Here is a 27,109-nt window from a genome sequence, read left to right as displayed (position 1 = left end):
CTTTTCACTCTAGTCTCTTCTTTTATAAAAAGCTTTTTGAAAGTTACTAGTGCAATTCTCCTCAGCTGTGAGTCATCAGCTTCTAGCTGAAGACTGACTCCAGGCCCAAACTGTCCTCTGGGGAGTACTACTGAATTTTGTTAAACAGGACAGCACAACAGACACTTTCACTGGGGCTTCTCTTACAACTACATCAACTCAGTCCTGGTTCTGACCTGTTAGAACTCTCTACCAAAAGACGTCTGTGCCACACAGGACCTAGTCCAGTTCCACAGGCCCTGTAAGGCAGAGATCTTTCACCAGGCCTTGGGCTGAAGACAGCAACAGTCTTCATTTGCCTGGCCTTCCCTTCTCTTAACCTTGGGGTAAGGATAAATTTGGCTTTTTAGACACCATACATACCAAACCTTTAATGGCATAATAGATTCAGATAAAAATACACAGAATATAAAAATTTAAACATTGGAGATAAAATCAAAATAAAACCGAGCTTACAGATGCATTCAAACATGGTCAGAATTAAATTTAAGGATGTCAGCCAGAAATTTTGCCACAGCCTCACTAACCACCCCCTCAGTATCACTCAATAAATAATAACAGGGTGGCAGAATAGACAAATCTGGAGAAAAAGAAAGCTTGCCAAATAAATCTTTACGGAGGTTATGGTATAAAGAACAATCAAGCAATATATGCTGGATTGAGTCAGAGGTATTTGCTCCACAGGAGCAAAGTCTGTCGGCTAAAGGGACTCGCTGATATCTCCCTTGTAAAACTTTGGAGGGAAACGCGTTTAGTCTAGCCAACATAAATGCCCTGCGATGACTTGGAGTGGTTAGGTCTGATAGATAATTTTAGACACCATCTGGAATGGTTATTTAGGGTTGCCAAGTCCAATTCAAGAAATATCTGGGGACTTTGGGGGTGGAGCCAGGAGACATTGGGGCGGAGCCAGGAGCAAAGGTGTGACAAGCATAATTGAACTTCAAGGGAGTTCTGGCCATCACATTTAAAGGGACCACGCAGCTTTTAAATCCCTTCCCTCCATAGAAAATAATGAAGGATAAGGGCACCTTCTTTTGGGGGTCATAGAATTGGACCGCCTGGTCCAATCTTTTTGAAACTTGGGGGGTATTTTGAGGAGAGGTACTGGATGCTATGCTGCAGATCTGGTGCCTCAACCTCAGAAAACAGCTCCCCCGGAGCCCCAGATACCCACGGATCAATTTTCCATTATTTCCTATGAGAATAAGTTCCCTCCCCTCCCCCCGTTTTCTCTCTCTCACTCACACACGCTTAACTGTCTCTGGTGCAAGTGGGCAGCCGCGTTGGTCTGAAGTAGTAGAACAAAGCAGAAGTCTCTGGTGCCTCCACAACCAGGTCTGGAAAGTACAGGGGCTACGCTGCTCTTTTACACACACACTCACTCGTCCGAAAGGAAAGCAAAGCAAACAGAGGGGCTGCACTCTCAGGAGGTCTGCTGTTGCTAATCCTTCCCCATGAAGTACTTCCTGCTCCAATTTAAAGGCACACACACATTTTAAAACTACCTGTTTGCAGGTCCTGCCGAAGATCTAGCCGGCCAGCTGGCTGGGGAAAGCCTGTAAAACCCGGGAACCCCCCGCAGGGACCTGGGGATTGGGAAGCCTAAGGGGAAGGGAAGGGGCAAAGAGAAGCTGCTGTGATGGTGCTGGGTGGGAGGGGAAGGGAAGGGGCGAGGAGAAGCTGCTGCGCTTGGGGCTGGGTGGGAGGGAAAGGGAAGGGGCAAGGAGAAGCTGCTGTGATGGGGCTGGGTGGGAAGGGAAAAGGCGAGGAGAAACTGCTGCGATGGGGCTGGGTCGGAAGGGAAGGGGCGAGGAGAAGCTACTGCGCTTGGGGCTGGGTGGGAGGGGAAGGGGTGAGGAGAAGCTGCTTGATGGGGCTGAGTGGGAAGGGAAGGGGCAAGGAGAAGCTGCTGCAATGGGGCTGGGTGGGAAGGGAAGGGGTGAGGAGACGCTGCTGCGATGGGGCTGGGTGGGAAGGGAAGGGGCGAGGAGACGCTGCTGCGATGGGGCTGGGTGGGAAGGGAAGGGGCGAGGTGAAGCTGCTGCGATGGGGCTAGGTGTGAAGGGAAGGGGCGAGAAGAAGCTGCTGTGATCAGGACTGAGTGGGAAGGGGAAAGCCGCCATTTTCCCCCCGCTTCCGGGTTTTTGGTGAGTGGGGGAGGAGGCTCCAAATCAGTGGGTCCCCCGCCCGGGACGAGGGATTGGGAAGCCTATGGTTATTGTAGCTTTTTGATTTTTTAAAATTTGTTTTAAATGTGCCTATGATTGCATTTCTTTGAATGTTGTACACCACTCTGAGTCCCAAGTATGGGGGAGGGCTATTTAGAAATCAAATTTATAAATAAATAGACAATGTGGGTAGGATGTGGTTGAATAGCACCTTTCTTCCAACCAGAAGGCCACAGCAACAGGAACATGCACAAGGTTGCCAACCTCCAGGTGAGACCTGGAGATCTGCTGGAATGACAACTGATCAGCAGGCTACAGAGATCAGCTCCCCTAGGGGAAATAGTTACTTTGAAGAGTGGACATTGTGGCATTATAACCTACTGAGATCCCTTCCCTTCCTAAGTGTCAAGCATCAGATCTCAAAATAACCAGTCCTTGATTTTGAAACAAAGTTTTGGTTTATTGATAATTCATGTTGCTTGAATAGGCACAAGATTGGAAGTGATACAATGTAACTCAAGAGTACTAGCTTTAAGGGGGCACATCAAAGATACCTTAGGAATTTCTACCCTAGCGTGTGAAATTCACACGCTTGCTATTTTATCTACCATTGCGGTTTGCTACATCCTAGGTTCAGACTCCCAACATGAGCCTGAGAAAGTATTCCCGGAGGCCTTATCTTCAAAGTGGAATTCCTGCATTTGCTGCTAGTGAGAACTAAAGAAAGGTTACATGGCTTGATGTGCACTACATTAAAATAAGTCAGTAATACAGGCATAGTAAAAGGAAACAATAAAGAGACAAGATACTTGACACCAAGTCCCACCCCACCCACCCACTCTCCAACCCCTAAATCTCAAAGAATTTTCCTAGCCATGGTTGGCAACCGCAGGGCACACAGAATGCTAGAAATCAGTATGTTGTTGCTTCCTTTGAGGGAAGCCCCATGGTGCAGAGTGGTAAAGCTGCAGTACTGCAGTCCAAGATCTGCTCATGACCTGAGTTCGATCCCAGTGGAAGCTGGGTTCAGGTAGCTGGTTCAAGGTTGACTCAGCTTCCATCCTTCCGAGGTCAGTAAAATGAATACCCAGCTTACTGGGGGTAAAGTGTAGATGACTGGGGAAGGCGATGGCAAACCACCCCATAAAAAGTCTGCCATGAAAACATCGTGATGCGATGTCACCCCAGAGTTGGAAATGACTGGTGCTTGCACAGGGGACTACCTTTACTTTTTCTTTTTGCTTCCATTGTTTGCCATTAGGAGACAGAATGTTGAGTCAGGTTCTAGTCTAACTTAGTATGAAGCTCCTACTGTCTCTTTTCCTCCTGACTTTATACAGGGAGGATATAACACTTTTTAGATTAGGGAGGAAGGAATTCTTCAACACCAGCATCTTTCCAGCAAGAACAGCAGAGACGTGCAGCAGCACAGGGACAAGTGTAGGAGGCTGAGAGTTTCCCTTCTAGTATTCTGAAGGCCTACAGAGGGCTTATAAAAATGCAAGATTTGTACATACTCAGGCTTCTTATTGAGGTGAGATGGATGCAATGGTTTTAATGTACCCTGGGAGATTTTTCTGTGTGTATAAATAAAATGAGTTTTATATACTTATGCCCAAGGAAATGAACATTGGCAAGATTTTTTTTAAATATACAAATTTAATCAAGTCAAGAACAAACAAACCTTTTCATTTCCACCTTACTCAAGGGACTGATAGAATTGCCTAATTGCTGTGATTAAGTCTTTGGGGACAAGATGCATCTTGAAAGTACTGTTTGACATATTTGCTTTCAATTGAAGATACACAAATGATTTCATAACTATGGTACTGTTATTTTGTATGTGTATTTTAAAATCTCATGAAATCCTGCCATAATGGGAAGGTATGTTGGAAAAAGCCAGTTATACCTTTCTATAAATTCCATAGAAGCTTTATGCCTTTGTATTGTGCATGTTTCTAAAAGATCTCTAAGAGAATGCCCTTGTTACCAACAAATTCACTAAGCATGCAACAACCTGACTTGCCTCATGCGTCTGCTACCTGCTGGCATCCCCTGGCCAAGTTGCCTCTTTCTCTGTCCAGTCCAAGGTGTTCCTGGTGGGCCACTCTGACCTGCTGCCCACTGGCCACCTCTGCACTAAACTCGTGTCATGTGGGCCCTGATGAGGCAGGAAAAGGTTTGCAGAGAGTCTCTCTCTCTCTCTCTCTCTCCCCTTAATTTTGGAGACAGCTCCAAGGGGCACTGGGTGGCTGGACTTCATTGACTGAGTATGCTACCAGGATATCAACATTGCCCAAAAGGCAGAAAGCTGAAATGTGGTACTCTGTACAGCCATATTTTAACATACCTTGAATGCTAGAAAAATCTGAAAATAGGACATTTTTAACCTTTAACTTTTGAATAGGGTTGCCAGGTCTGTGTTGGAAAATACCTGAAGACTTTGGGGGGTGGATCTGGAAGAGGGTGGGGTTTGGGGAAGGGGGCCTCAGCATAGTACAGTGCCACAGAGTAAACTCTTTAAAGCAGCCATTTTCTCCTAGGAAGCTGATCTCTGCCAGCTGGAGATGCTGAAACACTGTGTGACTGCAATTAAAAAAAAAAAAAAAGGCCAACACTGTGCTGGGGATTATTAGGAAGGGAATTGAAAAGAAATCTGCCAGTATCATAATGCCCCTGTATAAATCGATGGTGCAGCCTCATTTGGAATACTGTGTACAATTCTGATCATTACACCTAAAAAAAGATATTATAGCATTAGAAAAGGTTCAGAAAAGGGCAACTAGAATGTTTAAAGGGTTGGAACACTTTCCCTATAAAGAAAGGTTAAAGCACCTGGGGCTCTTTAGCTTGGAGAAACGTCGACTGTGGGGTGACATGATAGAGGTTTACAAGATTATGTATGGAATAGAGAAGGTAGAGAAAGAAGTACTTTTCTCCTTTTCTCACAATTCAAGAACTTGTGGGCACTCAATGAAATTGCTGAGCAGTCGGGTTAGAAAGGATAAAAGGAGTACTTCTTCACCCAAAGAGTGATTAACACATGGAATTCACTACCACAGGAGGTAGCAGTGGCTACAATCATAGACAGCTTCAAGAGGGATTGGATAAACTTCTAGAGCAGAGGTCTATCAGTGGCTATTAGCCACAATGTATAGATGGAACTCTCTGTCTAGGGCAGTGATGTTTTGTATTCTTGGTGCTTGGGGGGGGGCAACAGTAGGAGGGCTTCTATTGTCCTGGCCCCACTGGTGGACCTCCTGATGGCACTTGGTTTTTTGGCCACTGTGTGACAGAGTGTGGGACTAGATGGGTGATTGGTCTTATCCAACATGGCTTCTCTCATGTTCTTATGTTCTTATCAGGTGTAAAAGCAGAAGGTCTCCAGGTCCCACCTGGAAGCTGGCAACCCTACTTTGGAACCTGGAGTGTGAAGTCTAAAGTGTCAGAAAAGAGCAACCTGTAACAGGATGTTGGATTGGCAAATGTCATCTTCACATACTTGAAACAGTGTAGCATACAAGAAGAAGCCAGAATTGCACATGAGATAAGACATATGTGCAAAGGACTTCTCTTTTGTATTCTTTTATAATCCTCAGACTTGGGGCAGCCAAGAACATATTTTTACTTGTAGCACACAAGCTGTATTTACAGATACATTGATAGCTCTCTCTCGGCTTGACTTCGCGAACGAAGATTTAAGAAAGGTGCAGTAGTCCACGTCTGCTGCAGGCTCGCTGGTGGCTGACAAGACCAATGCGGGACAGGCAGGTCCGGCCACAGTGGCTGCAGGGAAAAGTCTGATTTGGGGTTGGTGCTATAGCAGTACGATTCTTCCTCAATCTCCTTTTGTCCTCAAGACCAGCTATGCGTGCGTTCTCAAAGGAAGAGACAGCCTGGTGGATGGTGTGCCTTCATGCTTTGCGATCTGAGGCTAGGTCAGACCACTGGTGATTGTTAATGCAACAGGTACCAAGGGATTTCTTCAAGGAGTCCTTGTACCTCTTCTTTGGTGCCCCTCTATTTCGATGGCCGGTGGAAAGTTCGCCATACAGGGCAATCTTGGGAAGGCGGTGGTTTTCCATCCTGGAGATATGCCCTGCCCAGCGCAGCTGCGTCTTCAACAGCAGTGCCTCGATGCTTGTAACCTCCGCCCGCTTGAGGACTTCAGTGTTGGTCACAAAGTCACTCCAGTGGATGTTGAGGATGGTGAGAAGGCAGCGCTGATGAAAGCGCTCAAGGAGTCACAGGTGATGACAGTATAAAACCCACGATTCGGAGGTTTGCCTTTGCCAGTCTATTATCAATCTCCTTGTCGATCTTGGCATCTGAGGAGATGATGCACCCCAGGTAGCTGAACTGCTGGACTGTCTTCAAAACTGATTCACCCACAGTGATGAAAGGAGGGTGATAATCTTCCTGGGGTGCAGGCTGGTGGAGAACTTCTGTCTTCTTCAGACTAACTACTAGGCCAAATAGCTTGGCAGCCTCTGCGAAGCAGGACGTCATATGCTGCAGAGCTGATACCGAGTGGGAGACAAGTGCAGCATCATCAGCAAACAGTAGCTCTCGGATAAGTTTTTCCATTGTCTTGGAGTGGGCCTTTAGTCGCCTCAGGTTGAACAGGCTGCCATCGGTCCGATAGCGGATGTAGACACCATCGTCATCATCTAAATCTACTGCAGCTCTTTGAAGCATCATGCTAAAGAAGATCGTAAAGAGAGTTGGCGCGAGAACACAGCCTTGCTTTACACCTGTACCTATTGGGAAGGGCTCCGAGAGATCGTTGCAGTGTCTAACTTGGCCTCGCTGGTCTTCATGTAGCTGGATGATCATACTGAAGAACCTTGGGGGACATCCTAGACTTTCCAAGATTTGCCACAGGCCGTTCCTGCTAACGGTATCAAAAGCTTTGGTAAGGTCGACAAAAGTCACATATAGACCCTTGTTCTGTTCCCTGCATTTCTCTTGGAGCTGCCTGAGAACAAATACCATGTCGGTGGTGCTCCTGTTAGCTCTGAAGCCACACTGGCTCTCTGGGAGGAGTTCTTCTGCAATGGTGGGCACCAGTCTGTTTAGGAGTATTCTAGCAAGGATTTTGCCTGCGATGGAGAGCAGGGTTATCCCCTGGTAGTTGGAGCAATCTGATTTTCCCCCTTTGTTCTTATGTAGAGTAATGATGATTGCATCGCGAAAGTCCTGTGGTAGTTTGCCTTGTTCCCAGCAGGTGACAAGTACTTTGATAGCTACAATTAGCTATCAATTGATAGCTACAATTAAATTAAAGAGACAATTTTAAGGAGCACAACTGATTGTCACTAAAAAATGTCATACATTTAGATATCCTCCTCTGGGTCAGCATTAGTGTCTGTACATCAAAATAATACACTTTTTTTAAAAAAAATGTTACTTTCACACATACAGTGAATTTGTGGAAGGGGGGAAGTGAAGCAGGACTCTGTGTGTGGTGCCCATTCTTATGTTTGTACAGTTCTATGTACCTAGAAAAACCAGACTTCTCAATCATGTTGTGACAGTCCTCCATGTAGTGGGGTTTGGAGTGAGCAACTCAGCTTGCCTGGATGGGGGCGGGGTACTATATCACTCTAAGTGTGTATAGGCGTCACCTCCTTGAATGGGATGCCTCTCTTTGCCTTAACTTCTAATCCCTTCTTTTTCTTTGTCCTCTCACTTCTTGTCATTTCACTGACTTCACATGGCCTTCCATGGAGTCACATGTCTCTTCAGGTCTCTCCTGTAAATGCAATGCCCTCATATTTCCATACACAAGATGCTGGGCAAGCTGGCCATTGTGATAGGGAAAGTACTCTTTAGATGAGGCTTCTTCCTCTTCTTTTGATGGCAACCTAAATGTGAACTGGACCTGTAAGGTAAATGTAAGTTTTTACCTTTCACAATATATTTATTGGGAGATTTATTGGGAAATTTAGGGATTTTATTGTGATTTTATTGTAATGATTTAATTCTATGTTATTTTAATTGCTGCTAGCCACCCCGAGCCCACCAGGGGAGGGCAGGATATAAGTGTAATAAGATAGATGATAGATAGATAGATAGATAGATAGATAGATAGATAGATAGATAGATAGATAGATAGATAGATAGATAGATAGATAGATAGATAGATAGATAGATAGATAGATAGATAGATAACTGAAAGCATCACACTTCTATAGGCAAAAGTATATTAACCAAATAGGGGACTCTATCTGAGCTCAAGTGAAGTCAATGGGAATAATGTTTACAACGTTGCTCCTTCACCTCCCACATTCCCAGAACAGGTGAAATGATATTTAAACCCTTCCAAATAAGTATCTATGCTCAGTGTCATTGCATGATAAAATTCTTTTTCTATAAACACTTGTATCCAGTCTTAAAATAAAGTTATAAATAATTTTCTTCCCATTTGGACTGTACATTGGCTTAACTTCTGTAGATTTTTACAACATGTAAAGCTGGGATTTGGGTGTAAGGAAAAATATTATTGCTATATATACTTTGAAAGGCATGAATTAGAAAATAGCAGAGTTGTGTCTTTGTGGGAAAACAGAACAACTATTATGTGTTTAGCAATACCTACACCCTTCATGTCAGCACCAGGGAATGAACTTTAATCTATAGAGAGAGGTTTATCCTTTTTGGTCATTTGCAAGAGTGCCATAAATTGTCTTAAGTATTATTTAGACACCTACCAGAGTCAAATGAAAAACATTTTGGTTTAATGTCTTATGTAAAGATTAGCAGTACTGTAGAACAAAAGAACTTTTAACCAATTCAAATTTTAGGGTCTTAATCTTTAACACTATTAATTCATTCACTTACCCAAAGCCTATAAACCACTAGGCTGTATGTAATGTACTGAGTGACGAGACGTGTTGAAGGCAACATACTTTATTGGCAAGTACATCACAAGAGAGAGACACGCAGGCTGGGTCCCGATTATATACATTCCCCGGAACAACCCTCCGTCCGGCCAGGTCCAATCCTGGCCAGTTAAACTTCCCGCCGCAGATCTTGATTGGCGGAGCGTATTTGCGAGCTACATCCGGGGACCCGTGGGCTTCCACTGGTCGCCTCTGTAGTGTTTGCTGTGTTGTAACATTAAGACTGAATTGCAAGACATAACACTCCTCCCCCCCTAGTTCAGGACACAAAGTCTTTCAAGTAGGCTGGCGCCCTGTGTTCCCTGGTCGACCTCCTCGGGGTTATTTGGGGAGTTGGAGCAGCCGCCGTGGCGGGCATGGTGGCTGCTTCCTTGACTTGGGGTGACGCCAGAAGAGGACTATCCACCTCTTGTTGCTCTTCCAGAATCCCCCCTCTGCGGGGGTCGCCCCACCGCTGGGGTGCTCTTCCGCCTATATAGTCGGTGCGGCCGGCATGGGCTGGGTAGCTTCTGGGGATGTTGCTGTCAGTTCTCCCCCGCTCCTCCTCCCCCGATTCCTTTCGGTTCCTCCGGCAAAGTGCAGCGGCACAGCTGGTCGATATGCCTCCTTAGGATCTGGCCCCCCTTCGACGAGACCTCATAGGAGTGGGATCAGGTCACCCGCAGCACCCGGGCGGCTAACCACTCCAGGCCGCTTGCAAAGTTCTTAGCGTACACCGGATCCCCAGGGAAGTGTCAGTAGTTGAATCTACCTTTATACAGTTTGACAGCTCAAATGTGACAGCAGGTGATCTAGCTGGCATGCTAGGTCACAGTGACCTTATCTACAAGCCGGTTTGAGCCGGCAGAAGACAGGTGGAAAGGACCTGCTGAGTCAGCATGACTGTGGACTGCCAGGATTGGCTGATAGAACTATATATGGACTGTGCTTGCAATGCACAGGTCTCTCTTCGAGAGTTCACATGCTGGCGGAGCACTTTGGTCCTGTGTTTAATGTATTTGACTGCACTAGTGAGCACATTGTATATATATTGTAAATACACTGTTTTAGCACTAGCTGCAGGTGTCTGGCTCACTTCTTTACTGGGGCTCACTGTTGAGCACATCACACCGCTCTCTCTGCAAACACCCGCACCGACAGGGTTATGGGCCCAGGGCGGTTCCGCGGCGCGGAGGAGCAACGTGAGTGTTGAGCTGACCAAGAGTTGTGAAGGAGCCGGAGGCGAGGGACGCCGGTTGAAGGACAAAGAAGTACCAGCTATCTCATTCCGAGAGCCAGAGGGAGGACGGCAGCCAGCTGTGTGGAGGAGTCGGCATCATGGCTCAGCAGCAGCTTGCGGTGGCCGTCGAGAAGCTTAACTCAGCCAACTACGCGGTGTGGAGCCTGCGAATGGAACACTATCTCAAGCGTGAGGGTCAATGGCTGTTTGTAAGTAATCCCCCTGCCATGTTATCTCCTGCCGAGACTGTGTTGGCCGAGAAGGCGCTGGCAAATATTGTGCTAGCAGTGGGAGATGACCAGTAGATATATGTGCGTGGGAAGGACACTGCCAAGGCTGCCTGGGACGCGCTCAGTGGGGTCTACGTTAATACCACTGCAGGCTCCCTAATGGCCTTGACCAGGAGGATGTTCCGCACTTTAATGCTGGCTGGAGGGTGTGTAAGGCAGCACATCAAGAAGCTAACAGACTGCTTCGTTGAGCTTGAAGCCAGGGGCAAAACTGTAGCTCCTGATGACAGGGTGTATATTTTGCTGTCTTCGTTGCCGCCGGTGTTTGCACCCCTAATTACATCCCTGGAGACGGTTGATGTGGCGATTCTGACTATGGAGTACGTTTGTGCCCACCTGCTCGATTTCCAGGAGAGGATTGCAGCTGTGAGCTACCCGGGAGTGTCGGCTGGAGAGCGTGTGGCTATCGGCTCGTCTGGGAAGGCGTCCAAGAGTGAGCCGGCTTGTGCTGCTGGCAGACAACCAAAGGCTGAAGTGGAGCCAACTGCACTGTCTGTGAGGCGTTGCTTTGGTTGTGGATCATCCTTGCACCTGTTGCGCGTTTGCCCAGAGAAAGGGAAGCGGCGTGGACGGAGGCAGCGAGGGGAGAGGACCACCAGCAGATGTGAGGAAGAAGCCCGGCTGGTCACTTCTGCAGGAGAGAGTACCGGGTCTGTCTGGATATTAGACTCTGGTGCAACGAGCCATCTCTGCTGCGACAAGGAGCTGCTGAGAAATGTTGACATTCCTGAACTCAGTCATGTTAGATTAGCCGACGGTACTGCCTCTGCTGTTACATGTACTGGCTGTGTAGATTTTCCTGTTTTGGATTGCACATTGCAGCATGTTTTGTGTGTCCCCTCATTAAGGTCTAATTTGCTAAGTGTCAGCATGCTAATTGATGATGGCTATCAGGTAAAATTCGAAAAAACCTGTTGTAAGATCTTAGGAGGTGGGGGGAAGCTGCTTGCTACTGGGAAAAGAGATGGGAATGTATATGTGGTCCAGAGTCATTGTGCCCAGGCTGCACAAGTGTCTAATGTGCCAGTGCACGACCAATGCATCCATCTGTTCCATAGAAGACTTGGGCACTGTGGGTTTAATGCATTGCAAAAGACCCTACAGATGGTGCCAGGTCTGAAGGTAAAGCCCTGCAGGTGTTACTTAGACTGCCAAGTCTGTAAAAAGACTAAGAGCAGGGCTTGTGCAGTAGCTAGGAAAAACACCAGAGAGAGTGAGCGTGCTTTAGAGCTCATTCACCTCGATGTTATTGGCCCATTTCCAAGGAGTCTGTCGGGGAGGCAGTATTGCCTAGTGGCTACCGACGACTATACCAGGTATTCCTGGGTGTTTGCCATGAGGCACAAGTCCGAGGTATATAAAGTGTTTACTAAATGGGCAAAAGCGGTGGAAAGGGAGTTGGATATGCATACCAAAGCTATTCAGACTCACCGCGGGGGTGAGTTTCTGTCAAATGAGTTGAAACGTTGGCTGGAGAGCAAGGGCATTGCCCACAGATTAGCTAACCCAGCCACGCCCCAGGAAAATGGGCTGGCTGAGCGGCATGAAGCTGTATTACAGAATTTAATGTACAGCATGTTGGAGGATGCCAGATTGCCAATTTCTTATTGGGCCGAGGCCATGTACTCCGCAGTTTATCTTTGTAATAGGATTTGGAGTAAAGCTGTGCGTGACTTGCCTTATAGAAAGCTATATAATAAAGTCCCTGACTTGCGTTTTCTAAGAGTCTTTGGGACGAAGGCTTGGGTTGACATTCCCTCGGAGAATAGGAGGGAGGGAGCTGGCCGGGCAGTAAGCCTAACTTTTCTGGGCTACAAGCCAGAAGCAAAGTGTTATCGCTTTTGCGATAAGAGGGCCAAGCTAACTTTCAGTAGAACTGCCAGGTTTAATGAACACACCAGGTGGCCTGAATTACACAGTACTGAAAGAGAACTTGTACTGCTGCCAAGTACTGATAACAGTGCTGGAGTCCTGCCAAGGGTGATTAAGCAGGAACAACAAACTCCAGCCCAGGAGCTGGCAAGCAGACAGGCAGGAGAAGGTGAGCCCAATGTTGGCACAGAACCACAGGTGCCAAGTCAGGAAGTGGAACTTCCAAGTCAGGAGGAGGAACCTCTGAGTCAGGAGGTGGACCCAGCCCAGGAGGTGGCAAGCAGTCAGCTTGAAGGAGACGAGCCCGGTGCAAGTGCAGGGCTTCTTGTATCTGCCAGAGCCACAAAGGGTATCCCTCCTGTTAGGTATAAAGTGCCCTATGTAACACTGGTAGTTAAACCAGACCCACCAGGGTTCCAAGAAACACTCAGGAAAAAGGCTGAGGCGTGGAAGGTCTGGGTGGTAGGCACGGAACAGGGAGGCTGAAGCCAAACACCAGAGGGAACTGGCTGACCAGGACAATGATGATGAGTTCCTGGATTGGAAATTGTGAACCTGTGAATGTGATAAGTGTATGATACTGCTGTCTAGGAAACAATGTGTAGGCATGTGTGTGTAACATTGCATAACATTGTGTGTGGTATACAGTTGTCAAGTGTGCGTGTAAACTGTGTCCAATGTTTAGAATCACTGTGTTAGATTCACTGTGTACGGTAGATTAGGAGGTGTGTCAGTAGTTGAATCTAACTTTACACAGTTTGACAGCTCAAATGTGACAGCAGGTGATCTAGCTGGCATGCTAGGTCACAGTGACCTTATCTACAAGCCGGTTTGAGCTGGCAGAAGACAGGTGGAAAGGACCTGCTGAGTCAGCATGACTGTGGACTGCCAGGATTGGCTGATAGAACTATATATGGACTGTGCTTGCAATGCACAGGTCTCTCTTCGAAAGTTCACATGCTGGCAGAGCACTTTGGTCCTGTGTTTAATGTATTTGACTGCACTAGTGAGCACATTGTATATATATTGTAAATACACTGTTTTAGCACTAGCTGCAAGTGTCTGGCTCACTTCTTTACTGGGGCTCACCGTTGAGCTCATCACACCGCTCTCTCTGCAAACACCCGCACCGACAGGAAGAACCACCTAGCAGCTTCCCTGGTTTTGGGGGAACTGCGGAGGTCCGTGGCCTGGTCAGGATGCAACCTGTCTAGCCTCGTGATCAACTTCCTCCCCATTAGTAACTCAGCAGGGCTTAACCCGGTGACGGGTTTGGGGGTGATTCTGTTATCGAATAGGAAGGCTGCCAGGTGATGGTCCCAATTCCCCTGTACAATGTGCCCCAGGGCCTCTTTCGTGGTGGCCAGATGGAAGGGGGCGGACCAAATGTGCTGTACGGGGTATCTATTCAAGAACTCCTGGAATTCCCGGGAGGTGAAAGCGGTCCCATTGTCCGTGATGAGGGTATTGGGAATCCCATGCATGCAAAAGACCCTACGTAAGGCTCTGACCGCCGCCGCAGTGGAGGTTGAAGCTACGGGAATAACTTCCAACCACTTGGTGTATGCATCTACAAGAATAAAGAATATTTGGCCCTGGTATGTCCCTGCAAAATCTAGGTGTAACCAGGACCATGGCCTCCTATTGGACTCCCAGTGGTGGACATGGGCACTGGGCGGATCAGGCCGGGACTCTTGGCAGGGTTGGCACCTCCGGACTCACCCTTCGATCTCTTCGTCCATTCGCGGCCACCATACATAGCTGCATGCCAGGGCCTTCATCCACACTATTCCCGGTTGTGTTTCATGTACGACTTCCAGCACTTGTTTCTGCAATGTGGGGGAAACCACCACCCTGCTTCCCCAGAGAAGGCACCCCTTGTGCATGGACAGTTCTTCTCTGCGTGATGTGAATGCCCTGAATTCTGTGTCTTGTTTGCCCACGGGCCATCCCCTTTCCACCCAGTCTAAAACACGGGCGAGGATGCAGTCTCTCCCCGTGGCCTTAGCTATCTCGGCGGCGTGGAGGGGCCTCTCCGGAAGAGTCTCTATAAGCATCACATGGTGGGCCGGGTCTATTGAGGGCAGCGGCAGGCGGCTGAGGGTGTCAGCATGTCCCATAGCTTTGCCCGGGCGGTGGACCAGGGCATATGTGTATGAATTGAGGAACTGATTCCACCGCAGGATGCCCTGTGACAGAATTTGCGGCATCTGGCGGTTTGGGGCGAGGAGGCCCAGTAGTGGCTTATGGTACGTGGCGATCATGAAATGCCTACCATACAGGTAGTCATTGAATTTATGCACACCCGCCACTATTGCCAAGGCCTCCTTGTCTATCTGGGCGTAATTGCGCTCGGCGGGGGTCAGGGTCCTCGTATAATAGGCCATGGAACCTCCCTCCCGTCTGGGAGTTGGTGCCCCAGGACGGCGCCCACCCCGTACGGGGAAGCATCGCAAGCCAGAATCACTGGTAAGGATTCGTCAAAATGGTGGAGCACCTCGTTAGAAACTAGTAGGTCCTTGACTGCCTGAAAAGCTGCGACCTGCTTCTTTTCCCAGACCCACGGGGCGTTTTTGTCTAGGAGCCTATGAAGGGGTTCTGCGATGGCCACTTTGTGGGGCAAAAATGAATGATAGAAATTTAATAATCCCAAGAAACTTTGTAACTCCATCTTGCACGTGGTGGCTGGTGCGTGGACAATAGCCCTGGTTTTGTCGGCCGTCGGGTGGATGCCCGCGGCATCTACTGCAAACCCCAAGAACTCCACCCACGACACCCCGAGAGAACACTTTTCCCGCTTTACTTTAAGTCCCGCCGCCTGGAAACGGCAGAGTACCTCTTGCAGACGGCTGCTGAACTCCTCAGCGTCTGGGGCAGCGATCAAAACATCATCGAAAAACGGCTGCACCCCGGGAATCCCTTTGAGAATCCATTATGCTCTGAAAAATCCCCAGAGCCACACTAACCCCAAATTGCAAATGCTGCACCCGAAAAACTCCCCTGTGAGTCACAATGGTCTGGGCTTCTGCTGTCTCAGCGTCCACCGGGAGTTGCTGGTACGCCTGGGCCAAGTCCAGTTTCCCAAAAACCTTAGAGCCTGCTAGTGCTGCCAGCACGTGGCTGACCACCGGCACGGGGTATGGATTGTCCTGAAGTGCCTTATTTATTGTGCACTTATAGTCAGCGCAGATGCGCACATCTCTATTAGGCTTCACTGGAGTGACTATTGGTGTTTCCCAGGCAGTGTAGGAAACTGGTTCTAGCACTCCCTGGGCTGTGAGGCGGTCTAGCTCCACTTCTATTTTTGGCTTAAGAGCGAACGGAACTTACCGGGCCTTCAGCCTTATCGGTCTCACATGGGGATTGAGGGGTAAGGTGATGGGAAACCCTTTGTAGCACCCCAGGAACCCATCAAACACTTCTGGAAATTCCCAGCACACGTGCTCAAAATTTTGAGTTCGCAGCTGCTGCACCCCCACTATCTGAATACCAAGCGGTCGGAACTAGGCCAGCCCCAGTAATGTAGTGAACTGGCGTTTGACCACAAGTATGTCCAGTTTGCCCCTAAAGTTCTTAAACTCTACCCTAACCGTGGCCCAACCCAAAATCTGTACGGGGTTTTTTTGGAAGTCCTGCAGTATGAAATCAGCCGGTTGCAGCCTGGGCCGGCCACGGGGGCAAAGTTTTCTTAGGGACTCCTCCGAAATTTTGGAGATGGAGGAGCCCGAGTCCAGCTCCATTAGGCATGGAGCGCCCTTGATTTGGACCGACACCCTGACCTTATCGGGGGTGTTGAGGGGCAAGTTCATTACCTGCAGGCTAGTCGATGCGGTCGAGTATTCATCGGTTGAGTCGTGGTGGGTGGCCTGGTGTCTGTGGGTGGCCTTGGCCGGGCAAGCCCACGCTATCTGGCCCACTCTCCCACAGTTCCTACAGTCTATGTTGTGATAGGGGCAGTCCCGTCATTCGTGTGGATCCCCACAGCTGGCGCACTTGGTGTTGGCTGGTCTCTCGGTCGCTCGTGGCTGATTGGTCAATCTTAGCCCCATTCCTGGTTGGCGACGGAGCTGGTGTGCCTCCTCCTCCTCTGGGTTGCCCAGCGCCATCTCCTCTTGGTGGACGGCTTCTGCTCACGGGTTGTGGAAAACTTTGGTGGCTCTCTTGAACACGGTGGCTTCACTGAAGGCAAGTTGGAGGGTGAGCTCCTCCTTTGCGAAGAGCTTTTGCTGCAGTCTTTCGTCTCGGAGGCCGCAGATGAATCGATCCCTCAGGGCTTCATCCAGCTTGTCAAAGCTGCAGTTCCCCGCAAGTTGGCAGAGGGCGGCCAGGTAGACTGCGGCCATCTCTCCCGCCCCTTGATCCCTCTTGTGGAAGAGAAATCGGTGGGCAATGATGGATGGCTGGGGCAAGAAGTGCCCGGTCAGGAGTCTGACTATCTTCTCGTATGTTTTCTCCGTGATCTTCATGGGGGCCGAGAGACCCTTTGCGATCTCGAATGTGGCCTCCCCGCAGACACTCAGGAGCACATCTCTCTTATGGCTGTCGTCCGTGATCATGTTTGCTCATAGGTAGCAGTCAACCTGCTCTGTGTAGGTCTCCCACCTATCGAGGTTGGCGGGGTCAAACTCTGTAAGGTGGCCCTTCATCACACTTGGGTTAGCCATGGCGGCGGTGGGCGCTTCAGTCTCCCTAGACTGCGTGCCTTTCTCATCTCCGGCCAGGTCTGCGAAGTCCCGCTTGGGGGGTTACCTGGCTAGCATCCCATCCTCATCGCCACTGTAATGTACTGAGTGACGAGACGTGTTGAAGGCAACATACTTTATTGGTAAGTACATCACAAGAGAGAGACACGTGGGCCGAGTCTCGATTATATACATTCCCCGGAACAACCTTCCGTCCGGCCAGGTCCAATCCTGGCCAGTTAAACTTCCCACCACAGATCTTGATTGGTGGAGCATATTCGCGAGCTACATCCGGGGACCCATGGGCTTCCACTGGTTGCCTCTGTAGCGTTCACTGTGTTGTAACATTAAGACTGAATTGCAAGACATAACACTGTAAAAACAAAATGTTGTATTTAACTCCAAAATAGCCTTGCATAAAAGTAATTTACCAGTCTTGATAAAAGAAAACACATAATGGATGTGAACTGTTACCCAAGCTCTTAAGGCAGGGGGAAAATCACAAAGCAGTTTTTAACTGAGGCTTTTCAACAAATGTCATTCTCTTGTCTGCAATTAAACTTTTCGACTTTATAACAAATGGTTTTTTTAAAAAAAATCCTTAGATTTACTCTGAAACATGCCAAAATGTTTAATTGATGTGAATAAGATGCTTAGTACTCCCAGGCTTGGCAAAATATGTAGGATATTTTTTCCTTTCCTTCTCGCATTTATTTGGTAAGGCAAGAGTGGCCACACTGTGACTCACATGCTTCCAGTGGCTTCTAAAGATGCTCCAGTCATGAGTGTTATGGACACCAACCTGTTAATTGCCTGCCTCACTCATTCTTCCCTTTGCTATTTCCTAGCACTCCTGTTTGCACAGCATACAGAGACTGGGGAGCATCAAAGTGATTGGGATGGAAACAAAACTCAGCTACATCTGGCCATGTATACCAAGAGCAGGGAGGTGAGAAGACAGAAGGAATATAGAAGTTTGGATTTTTTTTCTTGATGTATGAATTGAGCACCAATGAATAAACAGACAGCTGGTAAGAAAATACAAAAGGTTTATTCATCCAATCACATCTCTTCTATCAGCCCTTTTAAATTGCCATGCTAACAAGAATGGCCACTGGGATGTTCCTGGAAAGATGGTCATACTGGCTCATTACTTTCTCCACATGGATGCATTCATACATGGAGGGTTTATTTGAAGGAGGGTTTACATGGAGGAGATTATATGAAGTGGTCATCAGGACATTCTCTCTTTATCAGATATTAAATGAACCTTTGGTAGGTATTTAGAAGCAACAATGACTCCCAGTGCTCACTCTGTAACTGTGGCTGTTATGTATGTGAACTAATATTGATCAACAGTATTCCTGCCTGGCTCATTGGAGCCGGAAGGACTGAGTTTGGGGACTTGGGAACAATGGGCAGTGGGATCCAAATCCCTACTGCCCTGCTCCAATCACGGGCCCCCTGCTCATTTGAATGATCCAATAACGTGCTTGTGCAGGAACCCAGAGTTGCCCTGCTCCAATCACATGCCCCCCGCTGGTTTGAATGATCCAATAACATGCTTGCATTGGGAACCCAGAGTTGTATATAGTTGGCTGGTGGGCCCAATCCTCCAGTCTTTGTAAAGCAGTTACCCACCATGCTGTATTGAAATAAGAGCTGTTTATCACTTCAACCTCACCTCATCAATGCATAGAACCCACTATATTACAGTGGCAATGAGGATGGGATCCTGGTAGGCGACCGCAGCAACCGGCACTGCACCATGCCTTGCTGCAGCTCCAGCTCTGTGCATCACATCACCATCACTGAGAACGGTTGCCAAGCGAGGACCTGTGAATGAACAACACTCAAACGTCCAGCACCACCGCACCCCAACCACCCGGCCTCAACCTGGCCGCTGCACCCAGACCACACGGGAAAATTCTGGAGTTCGACCCCGCTCACCCAGAGCATTGGGAGAGATGGGAGAAAAGGTTGAACTACTTCATCCTGTACCACAAGATAACAGATGAGCAGCAGCAGAAGCATCTCTTACTTAGTATCTGCAGGGAGGATACACTGGAGCTGGCAGAGAGCCTACTCTCACCCACAACACTGAACAAGGCCACCTACAAGGCCATCGTGGAGAAGCTGACCGAACGCTTCTTGCCCGGGCCACTATATTACAGTGGCAATGAGAATGGGATCCTGGTAGGTGACCCCAGCAACCGGCACTGCACCACGCCTTGCTGCAGCTCCAGTTCTGCACATCACATCACCATCACTGAGAACAGTTGCCAAGCAAGAACACTCAAACGTCCAGCACCGCCGCATCCCAACAAGTGCACCTTCTCCAATCTTGAGGAGGCCCTGCTCGACCGTTTCATGACCAGCCTCCAGGACAAAAAGATGCAGGTGAAGCTGGCGGTCAAAAAGACCCTTACCCTGGCAGATGCCGTGAATGAAGCCACCATGTATGAAAAATCGCATAAGAAGCGACACACAACCAGGGCACACCAGGTTGCCAGCGGATCCAACCCAGATGACTCTGAGGACGACAGTGCCCTCAAAATGCACCAGGCTGCCCCGAACCGCCCGCTGCCACTTGCAACCAAGACTGCATCGACTCAAGGCTATGCCAGCTGCAGAGAAAGCCACGAGCGATGCTCCTGCAATACCGAGATGCTGTTTGCCATACAAGAAGGAAGACGGGCCATCTGGAGTGAGTTTGTCACTCGAAGCCGTGCCAGGCACAGGGAAGCACAGCACGGCAGAAAAATGGCCACTGCCACAAGGTCACTTTCACGGAGGACCTCCAGGCACTCACTACAGCGGGGGATCAGGTATGCTACCTCCCCATGCCTTCCCCTGATAAGTTTAAGGTGACCGTGCTAATAGAAGGCAAGCCTTGCAAAACGAAGGTAGACATGGGGCAGGTCAGATGGTCATATCAACCCGCACTTTTAGGCAGCTGTGCTCAGGAGGGAATCCCAGATACATTCATCCCTATTTACAGTCCGTGACTTCCAGAAAAGAGAGGTTGCTGTACTGGGGATGGGGGCTGTCCACGTAAAATACAGATAATTCTCAGGCAAGCTACCCTTAATAGTTGTAGAAATGGACCTGTTCAGTTTGCTGGGACGGTCATGGTTCGAGGCCCTGGGGATCCGAGTAACGGGGATCCATCAAGCCTTCTCAAGGAAGAACTTCCAGAACATTTGTGAGGAGTTCGCCGCCATTTTCGATGGCATGCTGGAGACATACACTGGACCTCTGGTAACCCTGGACCTGAACCCAAATGTACAGACCATAAGGCTGAAGGCCCGGCGAGCACCCCTAGCTCTGAGACCCAAAACTGAGGAAGAGCTAGCCCGCCTCGTGGCCCAGGGGGTTCTAGAGCCGGTTGCCAATGCAAAGTGGGAGACCCCTATCGTCACTTCGGTAAAACCAAACGGCAGCATTCACATTTGCGCAGACTACAAATGCACGATTAATAAAGCGCTGCAAGGCCATGCATATCCAGTCCCCATGGTCAGTCATGTGGTGGATTCCCTTGCGAGAGTGAAAATTTTGGAGAAGCTAGACTTGGTGCAGGCCTATCAGCAGCTTCCCGTGAACCCTGCTACAGCGGAGGCCCAAACCATCGTAATGCACGGGGGGGGGGGGGGGGTTGTGCCTGCAGTTTGGCATCAGTATGGCCCCGTGGATTTTCAAGAACTTAATGGACTCTCTCCTTAAAGGTATCTCCAGGGTCCAGCTTACACAGGCTTCTAGACAAAAAGGCTCCATGAGTTTGGGGTCATTGGCAAGCCATCCAGACAGATCACAAGCCCCTACTGGGTCTGTTTGCCCCCAACCACCAAACTCCACAAATGCTCTCCCCTGCACACCAGATTATGTCATTGGAGTCTCTTCCAGACCGCCCAGTGCACGCCAAGGACCTTGCCTGTTGTCCCAGTGCACACCAAGTAAATTGCTCCTCTCCCGAGTTTTGGACTGGGTATGGAGGGGATGGCCCACAGGCCAGGTGGATTCAGAATTTGCTGCTTTTGCGTCCTGCCAGGATGAACTGTTTGTGCATAAGGGGTGTCTGTTATGGGGGACCAGAGTGGTGGTGCCTCCAGTGCTGCAGTGCGTCCTCACGGCATTGCATGAAACCCATCTGGGGATCGTGCACATGAACGCGCTGGCCCGCAGTTACGTATGGTGGCCAGGGATTGATGATGCCATCGAGTCCTGGGTGGCCAGATGCCAACCATGCCAGGAGACCTGTCCAGCTCCACCTAGAGCCCTAGCCCAATTGTGTGAGTCCACACACAACCCCTGGTCCTGCCTGCACCTCAACTTTGCAGGACCATTCTAGGGGCAATTATTTTTCTTTATTGTGGACTCCTACTCAAAGTGGTTCGAGGTAGTGCCAGTAGCATAGACCTCCTCATGGGCGGCTCTGGGTGCTCTGCGCAGTGTTTTTGTCACTCATGGCCTGCCCGACACACTTGTATCAGGCAATGGGATGGTCTTCATGTCGGGCGAGTTCCAGGATTTTTGTGGCCACAACTTCATAAAACACATTAGGTCAGTCCCTTTTCACCCAGCCACCAGTGGCCAAGTAGAGAGGATGGTGTGGGTCACTAAGGAATTGCTCCGCTGCATCATCCACAGGGACTAGGCAGTTCACCCTGCGGAGTGCCTACTGGTGCAGCATACCATTCCGAGCACCGCCACCGACCGCAGCCCGGTCAAGCTCCTAATGGGCTGGCGGCTAATAACCCTTCTGGATCACAAGCATCTGGACTGCACCCCAGACCTACAAGAGGTACCAGAGGCAGTCCGGGCTCCCCGTGTTTGACACAGGGGATTTGATGTTTACAAAGAACTTGGGGGGGGGGGCAGCCTGGATATAGGCCCAAGTTTCCAGGGTATTAGGGGCTGTCATGTACGAGGTCACCTCAGAGGGAAGGTTCAAATGTGGCAGCACATAGACCAATTACAGTCCTGGGAGGCGCCGGGAGGCGGGGACAACCCCCAGGCCGCACCAACTCCAATCACCCCCGAGTCTACTGAAGCTGAGGCCCTGGTTCCCACTCCCCCAGCAGTACCAGATGCCTCTGGGGAACCAGAGCCACCGTATATGTCCAAGACCTCTGAGGACCCGGAATCGCCGGCCAAGGTTCCAGCATCACTAGCCCCACATCTAGCTGCACTGGAAGCTGCGACTAACCCACCAACTGCTCCAGTGCTCCGATGGTTGACGTGAGAGCACTGCAAGCCTGCCTTACTACAGGACTATGTTTGCTAAGGTTTGTGAACTGGGGGGGAAGGATGTTATGTATGTGAACTAATATTGATCAACAGTGTTCCTGCCTGGCTCATTGGAGTTTGAAGGACTGAGCTTGGGGACTTGGGAACAATGGGCAGTGGGATCCAAATTCCTACTGCCCTACTCCAATCACGGGCCCCCTGCTGATTTGAATGATCCAATAACATGCTTGTGCAGGAACCCAGAGTTGTATATAGTTGGCCCGTGGGCCCAGTTCTCCAGTGTTTGCAGAGCAGCTACCCACCATGCTGTATCGAAATAAGAGCTGTTTATCACTTCAACCTCGCCTCTTCAATGCATAGAACCCACTATATTACAGTGGCATTTCCCTTTGTGACTTACAGGGGTGGGGTGGGGGATTCAGACTTCCAAGCCCCAGGGGATCCTATTGTTAGGGTAGCACTCAGTAGCCTTATGAAATATTAGAGCAGAACATTGTCACTGCACCTTAACTGTGGACAGGGAGACCTTCACAGTGTTCTTCAAACTATCATGCACTTCTTGCTCAGAACCAAACCCAGTAGGACTACCACCCCATCCAGTTACCAGAGATTACATTTCAAACCAAACAATTCTGCTATACTATATCCCCCCCCCACACAGTAACATCTGATTGATTTGCCTTTTTTTAAAAAATGATTGGATTATTGTGGAAACACCTTAAAGCTCTGTTTCGCAAGAAAAGGAAGCCTTGAATTTCCCACTGTTCAGGGAACAGAATGCATGAAACAATGTTAAAGCTTGTTTTTCTATTTAATGAAATATGTTGGTTTAAATTTATATTGCTTAGGAAAGTAGATGACTAACTTCTTTTTGGAAGGAAAGATGACATGCTGAGTTTACTGCACCCAATACTAAAGAACATAAGAACATAAGAGAAGCCATGTTAGATCAGGCCAATGGCCCATCCAGTCCAACATTCTGTGTCACACAGCGGCCAAATATATATATATATATATATATATATATACACACACACACACATACACACTGTGGCTAATAGCCACTGATGGACCTCTGCTCCATATTTTTATCTAACCCCCTCTTGAAGGTGGCCATGCTTGTGGCCGCCACCACCTCCTGTGGCAGTGAATTCCACATGTTAATCACCCTTTGGGTGAAGAAGTACTTCCTTTTATCCGTTTTAACCTGTCTGCTCAGCAATTTCATCGAATGCCCACGAGTTCTCGTATTGTGAGAAAGGGAGAAAAGTACTTCTTTCTCTACTTTCTCCATCCCATGCATTATCTTGTAAACCTCTATCATGTCACCCCTCAGTCGACGTTTCTCCAAGCTAAAGAGCCCTAAGCGTTTCAACCTTTCTTCATAGGGAAGGTGTTCCAGCCCTTTAATCATTCTAGTTGCCCTTTTCTGAACTTTCTCCAATGCTATAATATCCTTTTTGAGGTGCGGCGACCAGAACTGCACACAGTACTCCAAATGAGACCGCACCATCGATTTATACAGGGGCATTATGATACTGGCTGATTTGTTTTCAATTCCCTTCCTAATAATTCCCAGCATGGCGTTGGCCTTTTTTATTGCAAACGCACACTGCCTTGACATTTTCAGTGAATTATCTACCACGACCCCAAGATCTCTCTCTTGGTCAGTCTCTGCCAGTTCACACCCCATCAACTTGTATTTGTAGCTGGGATTCTTGGCCCCAATGTGCATTACTTTGCACTTGGCCACATTGAACCGCATCTGCCACGTTGACGCCCACTCACCCAGCCTCAACAGATCCCTTTGGAGTTCCTCACAATCCTCTCTGGTTCTCACCACCCTGAACAATTTAGTGTCATCCACAAATTTGGCCACTTCACTGCTCACTCCCAACTCTAAATCATTTATGAACAAGTTAAAGAGCATGGGACCCAGTACCGAGCCCTGCGGCACCCCACTGCTTACCGTCCTCCACTGCGAAGACTGCCCATTTATACTCACTCTCTGCTTCCTATTACTCAGCCAGTTTTTGATCCACAAGAGGACCTGTCCTTTTACTCCATGACTCTCAAGCTTTCTAAGGAGCCTTTGATGAGGAACTTTATCAAAAGCTTTCTGGAAGTCAAGGTAAACAACATCTATCGGGTCTCCTTTGTCCACAAGTTTGTTTACCCCCTCAAAGAAATGTAACAGGTTAGTGAGGCAAGATCTTCCCTTACAGAACCCATGCTGAGTCTTCCTCAATAACCCGTGTTCATCAATGTGCCTACTCATTCTGTCCTTGATAATGGTTTCTACCAACTTTCCCGGTATTGAAGTCAGACTGACTGGCCTGTAATTTCCTGGATCTCCTCTGGAACCCTTTTTAAAGATGGGGGTGACATTTGCTACCTTCCAGTCCTCAGGAATAGAGGCAGATTTCAATGAAAGATTACAGATTTTTGTCAGAAGATCCACAAGTTCAACTTTGAGTTCTTTCAGAACTCTCGGATGTATGCCATCCGGACCCGGTGACTTATTAGTTTTTAATTTGTCTATCAGTTGTAGGACCTCCTCTTTTGTCACCTCAATCTGACTCAGGTCTTTCAACACCCCTTCCAATATTAGTGGTTCTGGGGCGGGCAAACACTTCTCATCTTCCACGGTGAAGACGGAGGCAAAAAATGCATTCAGCTTCTCAGCCATTTCCCCATCCTCCTTCAGTAATCCTTTTACCCCATGGTCATCCAAGGGCCCCACTGCTTCCCTGGCTGGTTTCCTACTTCTAATATATTTGAAGAAATTTTTATTGTTGGTCTTTATGTTTTTTGCAATATGCTCCTCATAGTCCCTTTTTGCCTGCCTGATCACAGTCTTGCATTTGATTTGCCACTGCCTGTGTTCCCTTTTATTAATCTCATTCGGACTGGTTTTCCACCGCTTAAAGGAGTCCTTCTTACCTTTTACAGCTTCCATTACTTTGTTTGTTAACCATGCTGGCCTCTTCTTATACCTGTTTGTGCCTTTCCTAACTTGTGGTATGTATTTTATCTGAGCTTCTAGGATTATCGTTTTAAATAGTCTCCAAGCTTCCCCAAGGGTTTTGACCGTATTTACCTTTCCTTTCAGTTTCCTCCTCACATGCCTCCTCATCTCAGAGAATTTACCCCTTTTAAAGTTAAATGTGGTTGTGGCGGGCTTTTTGGGCAACTCCCTATTTATACAAACGGTGAAATCAATAACATTATGGTCACTGTTCCCAAGCGGCGCAATCACTTTTACGTCTCTCACTAAGTCTTGGGCATTACTTAGGACCAGATCCAGGATCGCCCCACCTCTGGTAGGTTCTGAGACCATCTGCTCCATAGCACAGTCATTGAGAGCATCAAGAAACTCAATCTCTTTCTCTCGACCACAACACATATTGACCCAATCAATCTGCGGGTAGTTAAAATCACCTATTACGACACAGTTTTTACGTTTAGCCGCTATCTTTAATCCTTCCATCATATTATAATCGTCCTCTCTCTTTTGATTTGGTGGGCGATAACAAACTCCCATAGTTAAATTTCCTTTTGGGCCCTCTATTTCAACCCAAAGCATTTCTAAAAGGGAATCTAATTCTCTGACCTCAGTCTTACTGGACCGTATATCCTCTCTGACATACAGAGCCACCCCACCTCCAACCCTTCCCTCCCTATCCTTCCGATATAACTTATATCCAGGAATCACCGTGTCCCACTGATTCTCCTCATTCCACCAAGTTTCTGAAATTCCCACAATGTCTATGTTTTCTCCCAACACTAAACATTCCAATTCACCAATTTTACTTCGGACACTTCTAGCATTTGCATACAAACATTTATAATTTCCCAGGCAAGCTAGGCCCGCCACCTTCCTCCTGCCGCCTCGAGACTCTGGCAGACAGTCCATACTGTTTGTCACCATCACAGTGGACAACTCTGATCCGTTACTCAGTAGAAAAATAGAAGCTAACCCTTCATCTCTTTGAGACGAGTCCTCCCGAACCAGAGACATTCCATCTCCTGTCGGCTTTCCCGGTTCTCCCAGATAAGAATCTGCACACTTAACCACTACACCAAACATGATATCACATGTTAAGAACAACCAGTTAAAGTTTTTAAAAAGTGAGCCCTAAAAATAATTTAGATGTAAAGTGTGTGTGTGATCCACAACTGATGTCAACAACAGAAACATTAAACAGGCTTAACAAAATGTAATTAAAGTCAGTTGCTGCCTAAGGAGGAACGTGCAAACATTCTAAAAATAGCTTATTCTTTTAACTATAAGCATGATGTAGACTTTTCTCCCCTGAAAACCTCTGAAAAAGAACAAATGCTTACCTCTAAATTACTGAATATTTGGTAGGCTGTACATATGGGTGAAATAAAAAAAAATACAGGTGTTTCCCTTCTGTAGACAGCTGGCAAAGAACACAGCTGCATCACGGAATGAAATTCAATCTGGAGTCTTATTCCTTTTACCATTCTTTTTCTAATCTTAGATCTTCAGTTTAGATCTTCACTCTCAGTGTGATAGCAATTGCATGCCTAAATAGCAAAGATTTATCCACACTGGGTCTATTATCCTGGGTCCTTTTCCATTCCTTTTTACTTCAGAGAAATTAGCAATGTTGCTGTAGTTCTGCTTTTGCTACCTGAAGTATGTGTGGGGGCAGGG

This window comes from Heteronotia binoei, chromosome 3, assembly GCF_032191835.1.
Source record: "Heteronotia binoei isolate CCM8104 ecotype False Entrance Well chromosome 3, APGP_CSIRO_Hbin_v1, whole genome shotgun sequence".
Lineage (NCBI taxonomy): Eukaryota > Metazoa > Chordata > Lepidosauria > Squamata > Gekkonidae > Heteronotia > Heteronotia binoei.
The sequence above is the reverse complement of the archived record's forward strand: the minus strand, read 5'-3'. Positions refer to the sequence as shown.